Genomic DNA, 20,722 nt, shown 5'->3' with positions numbered 1-20,722 from the left:
TTCCTATAAAAAAATTTTCCTTATCAACTATTTGGTTACTTTGAAAAACAGCTCAGTAGAAAAGACAAGACAAATACTTCATGTGTTCCCTTAATCAGTTTTCAGAATAATGACTTGTTGCCCTGGCAACCTTCCATGGTTATAAATGAATTTTTTTTTTTTTTTTTTTTTTTTTTTGTCATTGGGAACTTCTAGACTTTATATGTGTTTCAATCGATTGTGGTCATTATTCTTCTTGGTGTTCAGATTTTTCAATTTTTGACCATAGAAATTTCTTTCTGTTAGATTTTGTCTTCTTTTGATGTGACCCTAGTAATCTTTAATATCACCTTTCTTTCAGGCATGGCAAGCCTCACCTTATAAATGCTCTGCTGCAGACCCAGAATCAGCCATTTTTCCAAGAGACCAGTTTTTTGTTTTGTTTTGTTCTGTTAGTCAAAACATAAATGGCATTTAGAACAAGCAATCTAAACACACCATAGGATTTGCATCTTCACTGAACAAAAGCTTTTTAAACTGTCAACAATCTTACATTGTTCTTTTTTCTCTTGCACTTTTGTTCCCATTTCATTTTCCTCATGATTTTTATTCTAATGAAATATGTTTGAAATTATGTTATTCATCATCTTATCATAACTCACTATGACAAAATTTATACATTTAACTTTTTCGTTATTTCATGTAATCGTGTCTCCAAGTCTTAAATGCGTTCATAGCCTATATAAACTTCATAAAAGTTAATGAACTTCATAAAAGTTAACCTCATAGAAATGACTTCATAAAAGTTATTTTTCTCCTAAGGATCTAAATAAATGTTCAAAAAATAAAAACACTTCTCATATAAGTTGTGCTTTGTTTTGCTTTACTTAACAATGTAGTGTTCATCTGTGAGAAGTAAAGATGGAACTTTTTTCCTTCTTTTTTCTTGAAATCATGCAAAATATGCAAGGGAGGTAGAGAAGGGTGATTGAAAGTACAGGTACTCCCCTAGCCCTTTCTCACAACGGAACGGTGACAAGGGAGCCTTTCATAACAGATTAAGATTATCCTGCATGCTTCTTACAAGTTTCAATCAATATAATTCTAAAACAGGTAGAAAAGGCACAGAGTCTTTCTTTTTGAGTCCTATATTTACCTTGAGGAAATAATGTACCCTCATCTTTCTTAGCAACGCTTTACTAGTTTTGCTTCCTCAAAACCTATGCGTTCTTTGTCAGTAGTCAAGGGTGGAAAAAATGAAGACACAGAAAGAGCTATAACTTCACTCCTTTTGCCACACTGTTTGATACATTTGAATTCAGAATGCTCTAACATTGACCAAACTTTCCTGCTTCTGTTGTCACATATCACCCTGCAGACTTCACATTGTCTCTTTGAATCAGGGATTCACGTGTTTGAATCCTGAAACAATGTAAGATTTTGGACAGGTAAATGGTAGACCTTTCTTCTTAAAGTGAAGGAAGAGAAATAATGAAAGAAAGAGTGGTAAACAAGAAAGTCAACCAATTAATTTAAGAATATAAGAAATCTGAGGATTGGAAAATTGATTCAGTAGAAACTATTTGTGCTTGCATACCTCCTTGAATAGATTTTGTGTACAAGTACCTCATTTGGAAGACTGATGTGCTAACGTATATATCCAGTAGTGGCATTAAAATTTCCTAGATTAGACACATGAATAATTGTACTAAGTCCTGAGAGATTGTCCTTTAGTTTTGTAGATCTATATTACACATTTCTACCAGTAAACATCCCATTTCCTTAGACTCTTATCAATACTTATTATTCAACTTTTTATTTTTTTGCCAGTCAAGTAGGTACAAATTCGTTTCTCGAGGTAGTTTTATTTTTTGATTGTATTTTCCTGATTAATTGTATTTTCCTGATTAATTGTATTTTCCTGATTAATTGTATTCCTGTCATACTTCAAGGTTTCTCATTCTGTGAACCTTATTTGTGAATTCTCTGTCCATTTTTTACTTTCTTTCCTTTGGGTAGTTGATTTTCTGGAATTTCTTGAATGTTCTTTATATTAATCTTTTCAAGATTTTAAATGTCAGAACTATCTTCTCAAAGCATATCACCTTTCAATTTTACAAATAGTAACATATGGTGAACATAAATACTTAATTTACATATAGTCAAAGCCAACAATTATTTTATGATTTTCTTTGTAGTTTGTGGTTTCGGAGTCTTGTTTAACCATTATGTACTCACTCCAAGGTAACCAGTGTATTTCCTTAGTTTATTGTGTTAGCATTACTCCTTTTGTTTCCACATGTTTGAAATTCACCTTTGTGTATAGTATATGGTAGGGGGTTCAACCTTGTTGTTCTCCATAAATGAATCTATCTCTCCCAAATATCTTTTATATAGTTATTCCTTTATAGATTTCATTACTGTTTTATTATGTCTGTAGCTCCTCTATGGATTATAGAACTCTTTATAAATACTTTATTCTATCTCCTTTGGTCTATTTGTTTATTTCTGTGGCAGTTTAATGTTGTCTTTATTATTATAGTTTTATAATGTGTCTTAATACTGTCAGGTTTTCTTTGGTCTACTTTTTGAAAATGAACTTAGTAATCTATGATTTTAATTTTTGTATACATTCTTGAATAAATTTGTTGAATTTCTTTAAAATACTTCTGCTGATCCTCCTGGTATTTTTCTTGAGAATTATGTTTAACTTTGAAATTAGTTTATCGATAGTACACACCTTTACAATATTAAGGTATCTAATTCATAAACAAGGTATCAACTGGTATTTAAGTTTATGTTTATGACATATAATAGAGTTTAAAATTTCTCTTTGTGAGTACTTTGTGCCCTTTTGATCAAGATAATTTTTAGATACTTTCTTTTATAGTTATTATGAGGGGTTCTTAATTTCTATTATATTTCTAAATTGGCTATTAGTGGTTTAGATGAATGCTATTAGTATGTGCAAGTTGATCTTACTCATCAGTATGTCAGAAGTTTATTTTGAGTTCTACTGGTTTATGTAAAAAATCTGTTGATTGTCCTATGTAAATGTGCATACACTTGCAAATAGTTATAGGTTTGTGCTAATTTTTTTCAATCCTTGTCTCGCTTTTTTTTTTTTTCATGTGCTTTTGTGTTTGCTACTAGTTCTAGTACTATGTCAAACATGGACAGGGTTAATGGGCATATTTATCTTTTTTCCAGATCTCTAAGAAAATGCATACAATGAATTTTCTTTTAGCAGAATATTTACTATAGATTTGGCATATACTCTTTATAAAGTTATAGAAGTGCCTTAGTAGTCCAAATATTTGAGAGATTTTTGGTTTGTTTAGTTTTGCTTATAAGTATGTATTAAACTAAATCAAAAGTCATTTTTCTACATTTATTGAAAAAAATATATATGACTCTTTTTTTCCTCCTTTAGGCCACTAATAGGATGCCTTATGTTGATAGATGTTCTGACGTTAAACAATCGTTTTTCTCTCAGGATCAATATTGCTTGATGAATTTATTTTCTTAGTAGTCTCTGCAATTTTGTCAGATAACTATTATTTAGGATTTGCTCATCTATGCTCTTAAGTGAAATTGTTAATATTTTGTACTGCTTTTACTTTTTTTTTTTTTTCCCCTGAAATAGGGTCTTGCTGTGTCACCCAGGATGGAGTGCAGTGGCACAGTGGCATGACGTTGGCTCACTGCAACCTCCGCCTCCCGGGTTCAAGCGATTCTCCTGCCTCAGCCTCCTGAGTAGCTGGTATTACAGGCATGAGCCACTATGCCCAGCTAATTTTTGTATTTTTAGTAGAGACCAGGTTTTGCCATGTTGGCCAGGCAGGTCTCGAACTCCTGACCTCAAGTGATCTGCCCACCTAGGCCTCCCAAAGTGCAGGGATTAGGTGTGAGCAACCACACCTTACCCTAGTTTTAAAATCTTTAGAGCTAGAATTTTGTTTTGTTTTCTATATCTTTGAACACTTGTGTAGGACAAGAATAAGGTTTTGTTCCAATTTTTTATTTTCTTGTAAAATTCTCTGGCTCTGGGATTTGCTTGGAGGTAGCAAGTTGCTTTCAATTGTCACCTGAAGTTTTTGAATGGTTATTGATCAACCCAATTTTCTAATTTTGTGCCAGGTTTGGCAATTGTTTCAATTACTATAGCCGTGTAACCAATTACTCCCAAACAGGGGAGAAAAATAATTATTTTTTCCCTCACAGATTCCGTGGGTCAAGAATTCAGACAGGGTTATAGTGGGGTGGCTTGTCCCTGAATGATGATGCCCCTTAGCTGGAAGAATTGAAGAATAGGGGGTGAAATCAGCCAAAGGCTCATTTATTCACATATCTGACTGTAGATGCCAGCTTTCAGCTAAGGCCTCTGTTCTTTTCCCTGTGGGCCTCTCCATCTGGTTTTTCCATGTATTCTTCCTAAATCAGCTAGTTTGACTTCCAACATGATGGTGGTTTTCTCAGAGCAAGAGAAAGACCCAGCATGGGAATTCCCATAGCTATCTATAGCCACATTCTGCTCTTCAGATCAGGCACATACCTGCCCAGGTTCAAAGGAGTGGAAATAGACTTTGCTTCCTTGGAGGAGTGGCAAGATTCTGGAAGCAGTTGTGAATGTTTATAGAAAGAATAATCAGCCACAGTAATTTATGTATTTTTTCAGATAGATAGCTCATCTGTGTTTTCACACGTATTAGTGAATAGTTGGTTGTAGTATTTTTTTTCTTTTCTTAATTTCTGTGCTATTTCTGACTATGTCTAAATTTTCATTTCGTATTTTGTATAACTGAAAATATGGTCAGGGGCCGGGCGCAGTGGCTTACGCCTGTTATCACAGGACTTTGGGAGGCTAAAGTGGGTGGATCACTTGAGGTTTGAGACCAGCCTGGTCAACATGGTGAAACCCCCCCGTCTCTACCAAAAAATACAAAAATTAACCAGACGTTGTGGTGCACACTTGTAATCCCAGCTACTCGGGAGGCTGAAACACAAGAATCGCTCGAACCCAGGAGGCGGAGGTTGCAGTGAGCTGAGATCATGCCATTGCACTTCAGCCTGGGCAACAAAGTGAAACCTTGTCTCAAAAAAAAAAAAAAAAAAAAAAGAAAGAAAGAAAATATTGTCTTTTTTCTGTCCTCACTCCTATTGGATATTTGTTTAGTCCTAAACAAAGTAGCTTTAGCTTTTAGTCATACTCATTACTGTATTTTTGTTCAATGTTTCTTGATTTCTGCCTACTTTATTAATAATTATCTCTTTATTTCAGTTTGGTCTGTTCTTCTCTTTCAATGAATCTAATAGAATCCATGGCTCATTTTATTTCAATGTCTTTATACTTCCTGATCAATGTATTTAAAGTTACACATTTTCCTCTGATTTCTGCTTTAGCTGTGCCCTGCACGATTTTATATGCAGAGATATTGTTGTCATTCAATTCTAAGTATCTTATAATTTCTCTTACAATTTCTGTTAAGCCCAAGGGTAATTTAATAGCAGGCTTTTTAGTTTCAGGACTAGGTAACATTTTTGGCTCTTTTTAAAATTATTGCCTTTTTAACTTTATTTCAGTAGAGTTAGGGAACACATTCTGATGTTGATTCATTGGAATTGTTTGAGCCTTTCCCTCTATAATTGTTACAAATTTAATTTTTGTGAATATTCCATGTGAGCTAAAAAAGAATCTGTTTTTGTTCTCTGCTCTCCACCCTAATGAGACTTTAGAAACTCTCAGCTGTAATCCATGATCCCTGGCCCAATAAAAAGAAGGGTGTAAACATGGACCAGACTTTCATATGGGGAGGGGGAGGCAAAAGAACACAACTGAAAATGCTCCCCCAGCTACATTGAGGAGGGGTAAAGGGTAGGAGGGAGCTAGGGAGAAAACATTTAAAGGGTGTTGACAGAGTTTAAATAGGTGGTGATAGGGACCTGAAGTGATAGCAAAAAAAAAAAAAAACCTCACAAAAGAAAAATAAAGACTTGGAGACTAACTGGGTCAGAAAGGCAAGAAAGAGAAGTTAGAGGAGTCAAGGATGATTATACAACTTAATTAAGTGTGTAGGGCAAGGATGGAGGAAGTTAGGAATCCATGTTCAGATATGAGTCTGAGATGTAATTATAAAAGCAAAGGCAAATGTTCCGAAGGAGCCCAGAAAAGCAGAAGTAAAAACTCCCAGCGTCCTTTCAACTGGGGAAGTTGCACTCTGCCTTCTGCTACTCTGCTAGAGCATCAGAAGTTTCCCTGAGGGCCCCTGACCTCTAACCCTCATTTCCAAATCTAATGGTCTTCTCAGACAAGTATTTTTATGAAAATAAAGCCAAATAACATTGCGCTGACTTTGTCAGTCTGGTTTTTTTATTACACACTGGATTTCTGGGGAGGGGGGATTGCCCTCTTCATGTTTCAAGAGCCAATGCAATCTGGTTTTCTTTATATTCCCACTACTGCACCATCAAGTTGCAATCTAATCAACTGGAGATAGTGGCTGATTAATTCTCCGTAGAGTGAAATTTAATTCTTTCATCCTGAGTGCTAGTAGATGGCTAAATCAAGGTTCTACCAGGTTTCTTCCTGCATTTTATAACCTTTTGGGTCTCCTGAATGCTAAATCTAATCTCCCCTCTCCTGAACTTTCAAAAATTTTTTTAGGTCTTTCCATGTAGAAAGTATAAACATTAAAACAGATGTGCTGTGTATTCTCTGCTTGGCATGTGGGGAGCCTAAACTATTTCATCCGCAGGATTCTTATGCTTTTAAAGTCCTGGGGAGTGGAGTAGAGGGCGGAGTCCCTCTCCCGCTCTGCCTCTCTGCTCCTCCCCTAGGCTTGTCCCTCTGCTCTCCCTAGAACCCGTGTCCAGCAGGCCACTTCCTCTGTGACAGCTTCAGGCATCCCAGCTGCATCTGTCCTTGGCTGTCATCCTCTGCCTGCAGCCTGCAAGATGCTTCAGCAACTCCAGTGAAAGTGCTTACATTCCTGCTCTGGCAGTGGGTGGGGAGGTCTTTTTTTTCTTCCTCTCTTTCTTATTTTGTTTTGTTTGTGTTTTTGTTTTGTTCAATTTACACATTCCGGAGCTGTCATCCTGGACCTCCCCTCCCTGCAACAACTGTGAGACCCCCCTCTACAAGGAGACAGAGTAAACCAGAAACAATGTACGAAGAGAAATTTCAAAGACATTCGGAGAAACGTGTTACTTCAAAGGCAGTAGCAAGGTCCCCCTGGAGCTCATTACTATAGCTGGTGAGATAAGGCAGGGAGGGAGCTGCTCAGTGGGCTCCCAGGGGATGGGAAAAATGGAAAAAAAAGCTCACGAGAAGTGCAGTTTAGCCATTTTTAAAAACTATCAAATCTATATATCCATCATAGATAAAGCAATAAACCTTTCCCCTTTTGTGGTCTCCAAAAGCTGTTCACTTTACTTGATATCCCACTGACACACCCCAAAATCATGAGTTCTTGAGAGGAGAATGTCTTATCCACTGTGGAATCAGTACAGCTACAGGGAAAAGAGACAGAATGGCAGGGTTAGAGGCCATATCTTGCTGAATAACAGTGGTTCAGATAACGAAGTGGAAGAGGAGAGGGGCTACAGCACCCCTGGCCTCACGCTGTACCTTAGGATGGAGAGCCATTGAGGCAGCCATGGGAACCCCAGCTGTTTTTACTTTTGGGGAGCTGGTTTTTGTTTTAGCAGCAAAAGTTAACCACTATAAGAATGTATGTTAGGTAAAATTGACCCAGAAGGGAACATCTATTCCAGTAATAATTGATCCTTCACGTACTTTAGATTGTGCATACCTTTATGTTGAGATTGTGCTACCTCTCCTAGAGGCAGCTTTTTATGTTTTTATCTCAACATAAAGCTTTTTATATTTTTCCCTACAAGTTTGTCTTGTTCATTAGATTGTGAAATTTAAGGTCAAGGAAAAAGATTTTTGTATTTTACTTTTGTTTTGTTTGCTTTTTCGTCTCCAAACTTCTCAAGGAGTCCAAGAAATACGAAATATCAACTAAAATTGTTTTTGAACTTAGAATATTTTATTGCTACCTTCTTCAAATTTATTTTTTAATATAGATGCAATAAAATGTGTGTTTTTGGTATAGAGTTGCATGTGTTTTGATAAATATGGAGTAGTATAACACCACTACAATCAAAATACAGAATATTTCTGTCAACCCATATGCACACACATACACAACACACACACACACACATACACACCACACACACAGGTGCTAGCCTTTTTCAGTTAAGCCTTTACCCCCTGACAGTTACTAATTTGTCTCTGTCCCTATAGTTTTCTTTTGTCAGAATGTTATATAAATGGAGTAACACAATATTAGAGCTTCATGTCTGGCTAATTCAATTAGTGTATTGCATTTGAGATCCATCCATGTTGTAGCATGTATCAGTACTTTGTTCATTTTTATTACCAAGTAATATCCCATTGTACAGATATACTACAATGTATTTATCCGTCCCCCAGTAGAGTACATTCAGAAGTACATTTGTTACAGGAAGGGAGTCCCAATCCCGACCCCGGAAGAGGGTTCTTGGATCTCATGCAAGAAAGAATTCAGGGCAAGTCCACAGTGCAAAGTGAAAGCAAGTTTGTTAAAAAAAGTAAAGGAATAAAAGAATGGCTATTCCATAGAGCAGCCCTGAGGGCTGCTGGTTGCCCATTTTTGTGGTTACTTCTTGACAATATGCTAAACAAGGGGTGGATTCTTCATGCCTCACCTTTTTAGACAATATAGGGTAACTTCTTGATGTTGCCATGGCATTTGTAAACTGTCATGGTGCTGGTGGGAGTGCAGCAGGGAGGACTACCAGAGGTCACTCTCATAGCCATTTTGGTTTTGGTGAGTTTTGGCCATCTCCTTCACTGCAACCTGTATTATCAGCAAGGTCTTTATGACCTGTATTTTGCGGTGACCTCATCTCATCCTGTGACTTAGAATGCCTTAACCATCTGGGAATGCAGTCCAGTAGGTTTCAGCCTCATTTTACCCAGCTCCTATTTAAGATGGAGTTGTGGCTGGGTGCTGTGGCTCACGCCTGTAATCCCATCACTTTGGGAGGCCAAAGCAGGCGGATCACCTGAGGTCAGGAGTTCGAGACCAGCCTGGTCAATGTGGTGAAACCACATCTCTACTAAAAATATAATCAAAAAATTAGCCTGGTGTGGTAGTGAACATCTGTGATCCCAGCTACTCGGGAGGCTGAAGTGGTAAAATCACTTGAACCTGGGAGGTAGAGGTTCAAGATTGTGCCACTGCACTCTAGCCTGGGTGACAGAGCAAGACTCCGTCTCAAAAAACAAACAAACAAACAAAAACAAAAAACAAGATGGAGTTGCTCTGGTTCACATGTCTCTGACATTTACCCCCTCCCTTTTATAAGGGAACCCTTAATTCTAAGGGTTGCAGAGGGATGAAAATCCATCTTCTGTAACTACTTCAGGCTGAATGGGGTGATGATATTTCTGCCTAACTATCAGGGTCTCTTGTGTTCAGGGTAGAGAGGAGCTCATTCAGAAAATATCAGTGTGGAGAGGGCCATTCATGACTCTCAAGTTTCGACAAGAGGTGATATCTGGAAGATTAATAAGTGTTTAGTTTAAGAAAACATTCAGTAAGCTTGTTCTATATTCCTACACTAAGACTATAACAGCAATATATTCACAAGAGTAAAGCAAAATAAGTAAAGTTATTCCAAGTAAACTGAGTTAGAAGGCTTTTCATGAACTGGGCAACTGTTGGAACTAAGCTGATATGGGGCTATTAGCTATTGTAATGTGCCCAGAATTAGAATACTGATCCAGATTTTTACATTACCCATCCCTCGTTTCTTCTGAGCAATAGTCAGAGATCATTATTTGGTTTACAGGAATAAGCAGGGTTAGCCTAAATTGCAGAAACAAATGTAAAAACAACTAATGAGACTAGAATTTAATAAGTGTACCATGGTTCTTGAAATATAATATTTCTCTCTCCACTTTCCCATTTTTACTAAAGACAAATCATAGTAAGACCAATTTGCTTTATTATACTTGGCCTGATAATTTGTATAAAGTGCAGCAAGAATAATTATTTTCCACATAAGCTCTTTTTACATTGGCTTTGATGGAACTCTGTTCCATAGAAGGATTTTCAGATAAGACTTTTTAAAGCCAAGCCCAGCCATGGGTGTTTAACCCTCAAATATCTACAAGTTGGGTAAATTTTTTCCTCTTGAGGTCCCAAGATAACTTGGGGATTCTGGACCTGTCAGAAAGTGACATTCTTTACTCACCACAGATCAGAAACCCTGTACAGGGACTGTGTAGGCAAGGTATGAGGCCAGTTCCCCAAGGGGCTTTTATTGGCTTTATAAGTCAAGTTTAATTCCTTAAAGGAAAACATACCATTCTAGGCAAAGCCTTGCCAAAATAACCAATTTCTCTAATTGTGTCCGTTACAAAATAAAACAGATTCTTATTGAACTTATGCAAATAACTATATTGCCATAAGTTAAGAAAACTCACAACTAGTTTCCGAATTCTGGAGAAATCAGGTAGAGAGAAACAAATATGCTCCAAATTTTGTTCACAGGAGTATACTTAATTGCTACAAGCTATAATAGCTCAAAAGAAAAGTTTCCTTGCCTCTGAAAAACAAAACAAAGGATTAGCAGCATTTTAAGCAAAGCTAAAAAGATTACTTCTGTTTTCTATTGGTTCAGTTAATTCAATTAATTCCTATCTATTTGATATTCATGAACATTCCAGCTCTTCATGAGAGTTCTGAAAGTTGTTTCTTCTGTTCTAATGTTACAATTTCCAAAGTTATTAGAAACCTGCATTTAAGAACACCTGTTAGAGTTCTATAGTTGATTATGAACCACCTTTTGAAGAGGATTAAAACAAGACAACAATTGTCTGTGGATGGCAAAACATCTTAGGACAGCCACAGTTAAAAACACGATTGACAAAGAAATGTGGTTAACTTTGTGGCATAGAATGATTTTATGAAACAATTATAATTATTAAAAACCTACACTAAGTCATTAGAATTATAGGACTTTCTCATTATTTTAGAAAACATACTAATAACATACTTATACAAATACAGCCTAAAGAAAACCAAACATTTCGTATTTGATAATGCTTCCTGTATGATTTTCGTACCAAATAAGCCAAATGTCACTGTTGCATTAGTGCATTATTGATGTCAAACCCGATTTTTAATAAAACATTATAGACATATTTACCCATTTCAATGTTTAACCATAAGGTAAGATTCTTATAAACCTTTTATAACCCTTTACATTTTTTTTGTGAAAGAGCAGATCAGTGCTCTAAGAAAAACCTGCTGTGCTATTATTCCAATGTTTAATTTACGGAAAAACTCAATAATACCCCTCTAACTTTAGCCAATATGTTCACACACGGAATCTCTTACAATTAATTTTTATAAACCTTCCACAACAGTTCAAACCTTCAACTTTATTCCATCTAATTTAAAACAACTCTTTGACCCTTTAGGCAGAAAAATCCACATTCCCATGTCTTCTTATAATCTTTTACCAAAAATACATTTTACTTTTCTTACACACCTTACATGTAAAATTGTTTCTTCAGTAGTCTCAATTACGTAATACGTGTTAACTTTTAGTGACTTTTACTTATGGTAAAAACCCTGGTTAGTAAGTAATTTTAATTGTGTACTAGTTGTGGAGCCTTGCCTAGGGCACACCAGGCAGAAGTGCAGATTAGAGCTGACTCTACAGCATAGCTAAGGGGCGTGGCTAACTCCACATGTCCCCTGGCCTTGCCTTACTTAAGCAGGCAAGTTGTACAGTAAGAGTTATAGTGGCATTTTATAAAGCATTTGGGAAGCCTAACAACTTTTGAATTGTACAACATTTCTTACATAAATTCCCTTTCACAAATCCTTTTATGATTTACACAGACCATCTGAGATATTCTTGGACTTTCTGACTTGCCTTAAACATCCCTCCTTTTAAACAACCAGTCATTTTACTTTAGGACAAGAATTTGCCATGCAAGATCCTTTCTTATATAAAATCTCTTTCTTTATATTTTTCTTTGTATAGGTAGGGGACATGGCTAATTTCACATGTCCCCAGGCCTTATCTAGAATCTAATGGCTTAAAGGTAGGTAAACTGAACAAGTTTTTAAAGTCAGAGAAAACAGTTTGACCTTAAAGCATTCCGCAAATCTGATATCTGACATTAATTTAGACCTACTGTCTACATTTTCAAGACATTTTATTTTACCCACAATCTTTAAAACTGTCTTTATTTCCAAAAGATTACTAAAGTCACATGAACAAAAAGGCATTACATTTTCTATTTTTCTGGCAAAATATTTGATTTAAGCACTTATTTTTCTAAGTCAATTAGTTAGAGCTCTTTTATGTATAAACATACAACAACATATAAATACACAGACAGACAGAAGATTCAGCACTTGTACGATTTTTTACTTGCCAGTTTCTTAATTGCATTACTGGCTTCAGGGTGGAGCCCTTGCAAGAACAGGGCCAGAAAAGCATGTGTTTCTAGGGCAAAATAAGCAGCAAATAAGCAGCTGAAGGCAAAGATCCCCAAAATTAAGAGTGCCATTTTATACTGGCTCCTGGATCCCCAAAAGGAGGGAAACACTATGGGAGAAGACAGTGCAGTGCTTTTATTTTGCATTTCAGTGCAAGGCAAGCCAAAGCCAATCAGCCCATTTAGTAGTCAGCCCATCCCTCATGGGAGTCTTATCTCTCAGTGGGGGCTGGGGATGGTTCCTTATCTTCCAGGTGGCCAGAAACATGCTTCTCTGATCCAAGGGTGCAAAGAGCCAAGTATCTCTCCGTAACTACTATTAGCTATCATTTAAAGTATATTTCCTACCTAGGTATTACAAACCAAAGCACTCTCATAATGTGAAGTAATTTCTGATACCCCCCAAACTCAAAGCCATCAGATAACATGATGCAAAGCAGAACAGAGCCTTTGATTTTGAGAGGGATCTATTTGCTTTTAATTCCTGGGATTTCATCAGGGAAAAAAAAGGTTTTTTGTTGTTGTTGTTTTGTTTTCTCCCTAAAACGGGGTCTGTGGTGCCTCCTCTGTTTTTCGCAAGGAGTCCCAGGCTACCAGAAGTTATCTTAGGGACTCTCATGTGTGCATTAAGAGTGGCAAGACAAAAAAAATGGAGAAAAATCATTCAGTCAACTGAGAAGAAAAAACCTTTCTCCAGAAAAACAAGTTGCAAGAAGAGAAAAGCATAAAGGCCTTTTAGATATATCTATAGCTTGTTTATCCACTTTTAATTAAGCTGACTTTTAACCACAGTGCTCTTTAAAAAAGAAATCCTTTTAGATCTCTTATTACCCAACTTTAGCCATGCCAAGTGGCCAATATTTCTAGCTTCTGAACATTACCAAAGGTAACCTCCTAGGTGCTTACAGAAAGGAAAATTTAAGGCAGTCCATGGAGAAGAGAATAGACAAGGTCACGCAGCTATTAAACCAGAAACGACTTACTTCCTAGGTGGGGAATTGAACCCAGACAGCTACTGTGAAAGTGCAAAAATCTTAGCTACTGAGCTACAGGATGGGGCAGTCCCCAATTTCTTTCTCAGAAGAAGTCTAGAGTAGTTAATTTTGAGCTTGCAAAGCCTTTTAACTATTTAATATGATTTTTAGAGCTAACTATGACATGAAGACTAAAATTCCTGTTCCCTGGATGGCGGAGACTAAGAGAAAGTACTGCCATCCAGTTTTTTGTTTGTTTCAGGGACCTGCAGCCAAGTTTGTTACTAATCAGCTTGCTGGGTCATCTTGAAAAGTGGGCTTACGAGTGTTCTAAGCCCATGTTTTATTCTACAGAAAAACAAATTCATAGCACAAAATACAGCAGCTTAAGGCTAGCCTTAGAATTCTTTTTCCCATTAAATAAAACTTTACAGAGGAGATAAACAGATATATATATATATATATATATATATATTTTATATTTATTTATTTATTTTTTCCATTCATTCAACCATTTGCACACAGAGAGAGAGAAGACAGAAATCTAACTGGTAAGAAATTCTTGCCCTTTTGCCTGCATGCCAGGATTCTGGGTTCCCTTTCCCTGACTGGCCCTAGTGATCCAGCTTGCAGCACCATCACCCTGGGGGTCAAGCCGTATCATAAAGGAAAATTATTTTTTTTTGTTCTGGCTAGAGCAAAATACATGTGGTAAAACATACACATTAGTAACTCTGCTTAGCACCCAATATCAAACTGGCAAGGCTTAAATTTGCCCTCAGATGGGCCCTGTCATCTTTAACCTCTGATTAGCAGTTTCAACATGTGGTCTGTAGGCAATATGGTCACCCTGAGTAACAGAGAAGATAAGAAAAGGGAAAGGAGAGAAGGAAAGTATTGCCTGTGGCAGGGTGGGGACGGTGAAGGGTATAGGGAGGCCAGAGAAAAGACCCACTCATTGCAGCAACATTGAAAAGTTCAGGTGGCTGCTTCTCGGTAGCAAAGGGATCTTTTTCAGCAGTCTGGTTAGCTCTCATTTTCCGTTTTATGAAGGAAAATGTTCCCCATGTCCCACGATCCTGTACATGCCTAACCCTGTCACCCGCAGCCATCAGCAAAGAGTGCAAGGGCAGATTCATCAGCAGTAATCTGTTCTTAGTCAAGAGAGACTTTACCAAGAGACTTTATCTCTAACCCCCTAAATCTTACAAGGGACTCTAACTTTCCTAAGTCGGGCCTCTAACCCGAGGTGGGTCAAGTGTTCTTGCCTTTTATTAAGAGGGGCCTCTAACCCACTTTGTCTTAGGAGAGACTCTAACTCCCCTAAATTAGGCTTTTAACCTAATCTCATTCTTTACCCCGGTACCCCACCACTTACCCAAAGTTGTTCAATCAGTGCTGCAGTCTCTTTCTTTTGGGTCGGGGAGTGGGTCTCCTCAGTATTGTCCCTTTTGTGCTTCATGAGAAAGTTTTTTTTTTTTTTAGAGCAACTCAGCAAAATAAAATTCCTGTTTATTGTTGGGCAACATTGTTTCACACATACATCAAACAGGCCAAAAAATAAAATAAAATAAAATAAACAGCAACTTCATAGACAAAAAAGGAAAAAAAAGAAACCTTTTATATTTGGCCTTTTTAACCATCTCATGCAAACCAACTACTTATAGCACAGCTAAGTACATACACAAAAAAGTTACCGGAATGCTCGGAATAAGATTGTTTTCCTGTTGTCGTTTTTGCTTTTTTTACAAGGTTTTTTTTTCTTCTTTAAGATGATAATGAACATGGTCACACCACAAGTCAAGTCAGAAGTAGGACAGAAAATACTCCGAAGGCTGGTTTGGTCATCCGAGATCATTAAAAATGGCTGACATTAACAATATGTACAAAAATATAAAATGTAAATAAAAAATACAAACAAATTTCCTTTCTAAAGTACTTTTAAGAAAAAAAGCAGTGCCTTGGAAGTTTTGGTTCTTTTTTCCTCCCCTGTTGCAAATTCTCATGGTTTGGGTTGGGTGGTGGAGAGCGCGTGTCATCTGCGGGTGGCACTGCCCACGGTGGGCGGGCGGGCCTCTCTACTCGAAGGTGACCACGTTTAGATTCTGAGACGGGAAGTGGAGGGTGAATAGGTCACGGCGGCCTTTTTTTTTTAATTTAACTTTTCCTTTTTTGCTGTCTAGTCATCCTCGTCGGTCTTCTGCTTCTTGGTATTGACATCGTCATCCTCATCATCTTCAGCTGCCCGCTTGCCCGTAGCTGACTCAGCTTCCTCATCTTTATCTCCATCCTCTTCCTCACCATCACCTTCTTCTTCCTCTTCCTTTTCCTCCCCACCTTCTTCCTCTTCTTCATCTACCTCGTTGTCAGCCTCCTGCTCCCCATTTTCCTCATTAGCATTCCCGTTAGCAGGGGCGTCTCTTCCATTTTTCCGCCTCTTCCACAACTTCCTTCTTCTCCTTTAAGTCCTTGGTGGCGATTTCGGAGCTGGTGTCTACGGCTGCGTCTGACATGGTGGGGCACGCCGGTGATCCGATGCAGGGGATTATAAAGAAGGTGAGAGTTCAGGGACTCTGGTGATAAAGCTGCCGGAGTCCAGGGCGGCGGCGGAGGTGGCGGAGGCGAGCAAGGAGGCGGACGAGGAAGAATGCAAAGATGGATTTTCAGAGCAGCCAGTGGGGCGAGAAAGATGTTACTGGACCCCACCACTTACCCAAAGTTAGCCTTTGGTTTGGGGGTTTCTGCAGTATAGTTACTTCTGTGGTCACCAGAAAGATGTTACAGGACCCCAACACTTACCCAAAGGTAACTGTTGGGTCAGGGTTTCTGGACTAGAGTCCTGTCATGGTCGCCAGAAATATGTTACAGGAAAGGGGTCCTGATCCAGACCCTAAGAGAGGGTTCTTGGATCTCGTGCAAGAAAGAATTCAGGGCAAGTCCGCAGTGCAAAGTGAAAGCAAGTTTATCAAGCAAGTAAAGAAATAAAAGAATGGCCACTCCATAGACAGGGCAGCTGAGAGGGCTGCTGGTTGTCCTTTTCTTTTTTTTTTTTTTTTTGATACTGAGTTTTGCTCTTGTTGCCCAGGCTGGAGTGCGGTGGCGCAATCTTGGTCCACTGCAACCTCTGCCTCCGGGTTCAGGCGATTCTCCTGTCTCAGCCTCCCAAGTAGCTGACATGCCACCACACCTGGCTAACTTTTTATATTTTTAGTAGAGATGGGGTTTCATCATGTTGGCCAGACTGGTCTCAAACTCCTGGTCTCAGGTGATCCACATGCCTCGGCCTCCCAAAGTGCTGTGATTACAGGCATTGAGCCACTGCACCTGGCCTGGTTGTCCATTTTTATGGTTATTTCTTGATGATGTGCTAAACAAGGGGTAGATTATTCATGCCTCTCCTTTTTAGACCATAAAGGTAACTTCCTGACGTTGCCATGGCATTTGTAAACTGTCATGGTGCTGGTGGGAGTGTAGCAGTAAGGACGACCAGAGGAGGACCAGAGGTCACTCTCGTGGCCATTTGGTTTTGGCCGTCTTCTTCACTGCAACCTGTTTTATCAGCAAGGTCTTTATGACCTGTACGTTGTGCTGACCTACTGTCTCATCTTGTGACTTAGAATGCCTTAACCATCTGGGAATGCAACCCAGTAGGTTTCAGCCTCATTTTACCCAGCTCCTATTTAAGATGGAGTTGCTCTGGCTCACATGCCTCGGACATATTCAGTTTGGGGCAGTTATGAATAAAGCTGCTCTATACATCAGAGTAAAGGTTTTGGTGTGAACATAGATTTTCAGTTCATTTGAATACATATCTTGGGGTGGGCCACATAAATTTTTGTTTAGTGAATGAATGAATGAATTGGCTAGTATGCAGTGTTTTTTATTTTCCTCTATAAGCTGTTCTCAGTTTCTTTTCTCAATAGGCCACTAATGTAACAAGGCTGTGCCAATGCTTATTTCACACTGAAATCTAGTTTCTGGGATCATTAACCTTGTATTTCCACGAAAACTTCACTTCAGATGTAAAAATGATGTGACGAGGGGTTCAATTTTTATTTACAGAATTCAAGGGCACAGAGCTCTTAATTCCCAGTTCTGCTTTTTTGGGCTGAGCGGGTCTGGTCTCCCTGTGATAAAAGGACAAGGAGCTTGGCTCAAGTGCATCTCAGCCTCCAGGAGACAATTTGACTCCTGCGTTTCTTCCTAGGTTGAGGCTGGCTAATTCTTTAAGATTGTAAGCACTGGTTGCTTCTTATGCCCCCCACTAAGTCGACAAGGCAAGAATAGATGATGAATGTTCTGCCTCTTTTGTAAATGTAGAAAGAGGGATAATTTGGGTACATTACCCCCAAGGGTATCACTACTACTATGTAAAGTCTCATCAGCTCTAAATAATAAACCAATGTCCACAAATCCATTCCCTCATTAATCACGTATATGGGGCTGTAGCAAGCAAAGCTGGCTAAAATAATTGCTAATTTTTGTTCCTTTGAAGCACATTTTTTTCACCAAGCAGTCCCATAAAGATGTGCTTTAATGTTTTGTGAGTGCATCAAAAGACTTTCATTGAATAGGATTTACACCATGTTAATTTGAAGTAAGATATACATTGTAAATTAAACCTTACACCAGTCCCTTTTTCTGAGCAATCCAAATTCTTTTTATATCATGTTGAGACAGGCCAAACTTTAAAAATGTACCACCAAGATATACTCAGTGATAATAGTCTTCATTTGTGTTCATCACAATTGTGATAATCAGGAAATCAGATAATATATGAGAAAGAGCCCTAATGTTAAGCCTATACAAAGAACAAACTTTATAAATTTTATCACCATTACATTCAAACAGCTCATAGGCTCTTAACTATTTTTAGGTTATAGACCTCTTTGCAAATCTGATGTAAACTATGGATCTATTTCCAGAAAACAAAAAAGTATCTACACACCCAGGAACAAAATTTTACTTACAGTTTTAGGGAGATGATAAAATAAATGAAGTACATCTTTAAATTCCTTAATGATCCATGTCCAAGTTAAGGACAAAACTTTTATTGCATACACATTCTTGTTTGACATGTAGGAAAAACTATTATTTAAAAGAGTAGATGGATGATCCTTTTCAAAGACAAAGAGGAGAGAGAAACCGAATCTAGCATTTGATTGGAAGGATTCATTTTAAAATCATGTGTAAAAGAATAATAAAGAAGAACACTGGAGAAAAAAAGGCCCACGGGAACCACAGTTAAGCAGAACCTCTTCACCAGTGCCTACCACAGTGCATATAGAAGAGGCTCAATATATATTTGAGAAGGGAAGGAAGGAAGTAAAGGAAGAAATAAGGAGAAAGAAAGAAATGAAGCAAAGAAGGAAGGGAGGAAGCAGGAAAGGAAGGAAGCAAGGAAAGAGGGACGGGGGAAGGAAGGGAGAGAAGGGAGGGAAGTGGGGAAGGCCGGCAGGCAGGCAGGCAGGCAGGCAGGAAGGAACGAATGAAGGAAGGAGGGAAGGGCGGGCGATGTCTTGCAGGTAGGATATGTGTAATAAAAAGGCAAGAAGTGACTACAATAGCATCCTCTATAAGTGACGCAGGCATGGATTGTATTTCCTTATGAATATGTTGGAAGAACACACTGAAGAACAGAAAAAAGGTTTCCTGAGCACAGCAAGCCAATGTATACAAATCTAGCCCTGAGCTCAGTGTCACTAGATTGACAAGTGGTATGCCTGCTGCAGCTTTAGAGGATGAGGGATGGAACTCATTCCATCCACCGTGATTCCAATTGCAGATCAGATTTGGTCTACTCCAAAGCAAACTTTTGATAAAGACTTCTCCTTCCATAGAGTAGCTTTCATCCTTTTCTCAATAGTCATGTTCATCAGCCTAATGAGGTCTTTTGTTAGGCTGCCATTATCCTTGTACTTGTCTGAGCTTGCATCCCAGAAAAACAATTAAGGTGAAGAAAGGAGGTGCTGCCAAGTAACATTTCCTTGGTTGTCTTCTTCACAGCTTCCTGCCAAACTTCAAACCTCATGCCCCCGAAATGCTTTCTTTCAGTTTTTGGAAAGGAATATATAGTCACTGAAGCCGTCCAGGTTTGAATTTCAACCCGGGCTCTGTCGCCGGCTGTGTCACCTTGAACAAAGCTCTTAACTTCTTTGAGTCTCTTAGGATTATTAGGATTCTTGGAGCAGCTGCACATGAGTCAAATGGGTGTATTACCAGAGAAGTAATATACTCACCTTCCCATGTGAATATATCAGCTATACATGTTTATACTTTACAATGGTAGTAGAAAGAGCTAGAGCCAAAGGGATGGGAGATGTCAAAGGGAAGAAGTAGAGAAAAAAAAGAGATGGTAGCATATTAGAGGAAGGTAGTGAGTGCATGGCAGAGTCAGAGTCCAGCAACTCTATGAAAGGAAGGAAATGAAAAGCAAACACTGGTGTCTCCAGTCCATATCATCTCTGCTGCCTGCTCCAGTTTTGTTAACATAATCCTGAATGTCTCCAGGAAATGTATCTGTATAAGAAGAATATGCTTCATATCAAGCAGTATTGGTAGCCTTTTCTTTCTACTCTATTTTTTTCTCTTTGTATTTAAAAGCCCTTGCTTGTTCTTTGGGTAAAAGGAGGAAATACTTAACATTTTTCTAACACATATAATTCATGTTCTTATTTACTACATAAGGTCCTATGCTATTTACTTTTAATACCTCTGTGTTCTAATCTTTGGAATCTAAGTTTAGGCACCTGTCTGCTACAAAGAAATTCACCTGTGGCTTAATGTCTTTCAACTGTATGAATTTATACTCCTGCATCCATTCAGGTCCAGCAAAACATACATTCATAAAATACTTTGCTGTTTACACAGTATTTTTATATAAATTTTAATATCAGAGCCTCATGGAAATTAAGATTCAGAAAGGGTTAGTGGTTTGGCCAATGTCACACAACTAGTGAGCTGTTGAACTAAAACCTAGAGTGAGACCCTGTCCCCACCAAAATAAATAAATAAATTAATTAAATTAAATTAAATCTAGGTTAGCTAGTCCCATTTCTATGAATAAACTCATTTTACATCTCTGATAAGTCAAAGAAAAAATAATGAGTTAATTATATAGATATAAAATATACATTTAATTATGTATTACTAAATATATAATCACACACATGTAGTTATGTAATCATGTTTTTTTCCC

The 20,722-nt window shown here is 38.0% G+C and overlaps 1 pseudogene; it reads right to left on the bottom strand.

Annotated features, from left to right (window-relative positions):
* Positions 1-15,653: 15,653 nt before the first annotated feature.
* Positions 15,654-16,111, bottom strand: LOC129033283 (prothymosin alpha-like; annotated as a pseudogene).
* Positions 16,112-20,722: the final 4,611 nt, after the last annotated feature.

The sequence above is a fragment of the Pongo pygmaeus genome, chromosome 2, assembly GCF_028885625.2.
Source record: "Pongo pygmaeus isolate AG05252 chromosome 2, NHGRI_mPonPyg2-v2.0_pri, whole genome shotgun sequence".
NCBI classification, from domain to species: domain Eukaryota; kingdom Metazoa; phylum Chordata; class Mammalia; order Primates; family Hominidae; genus Pongo; species Pongo pygmaeus.
This window is presented reverse-complemented; position numbering and strand designations above follow the sequence as displayed.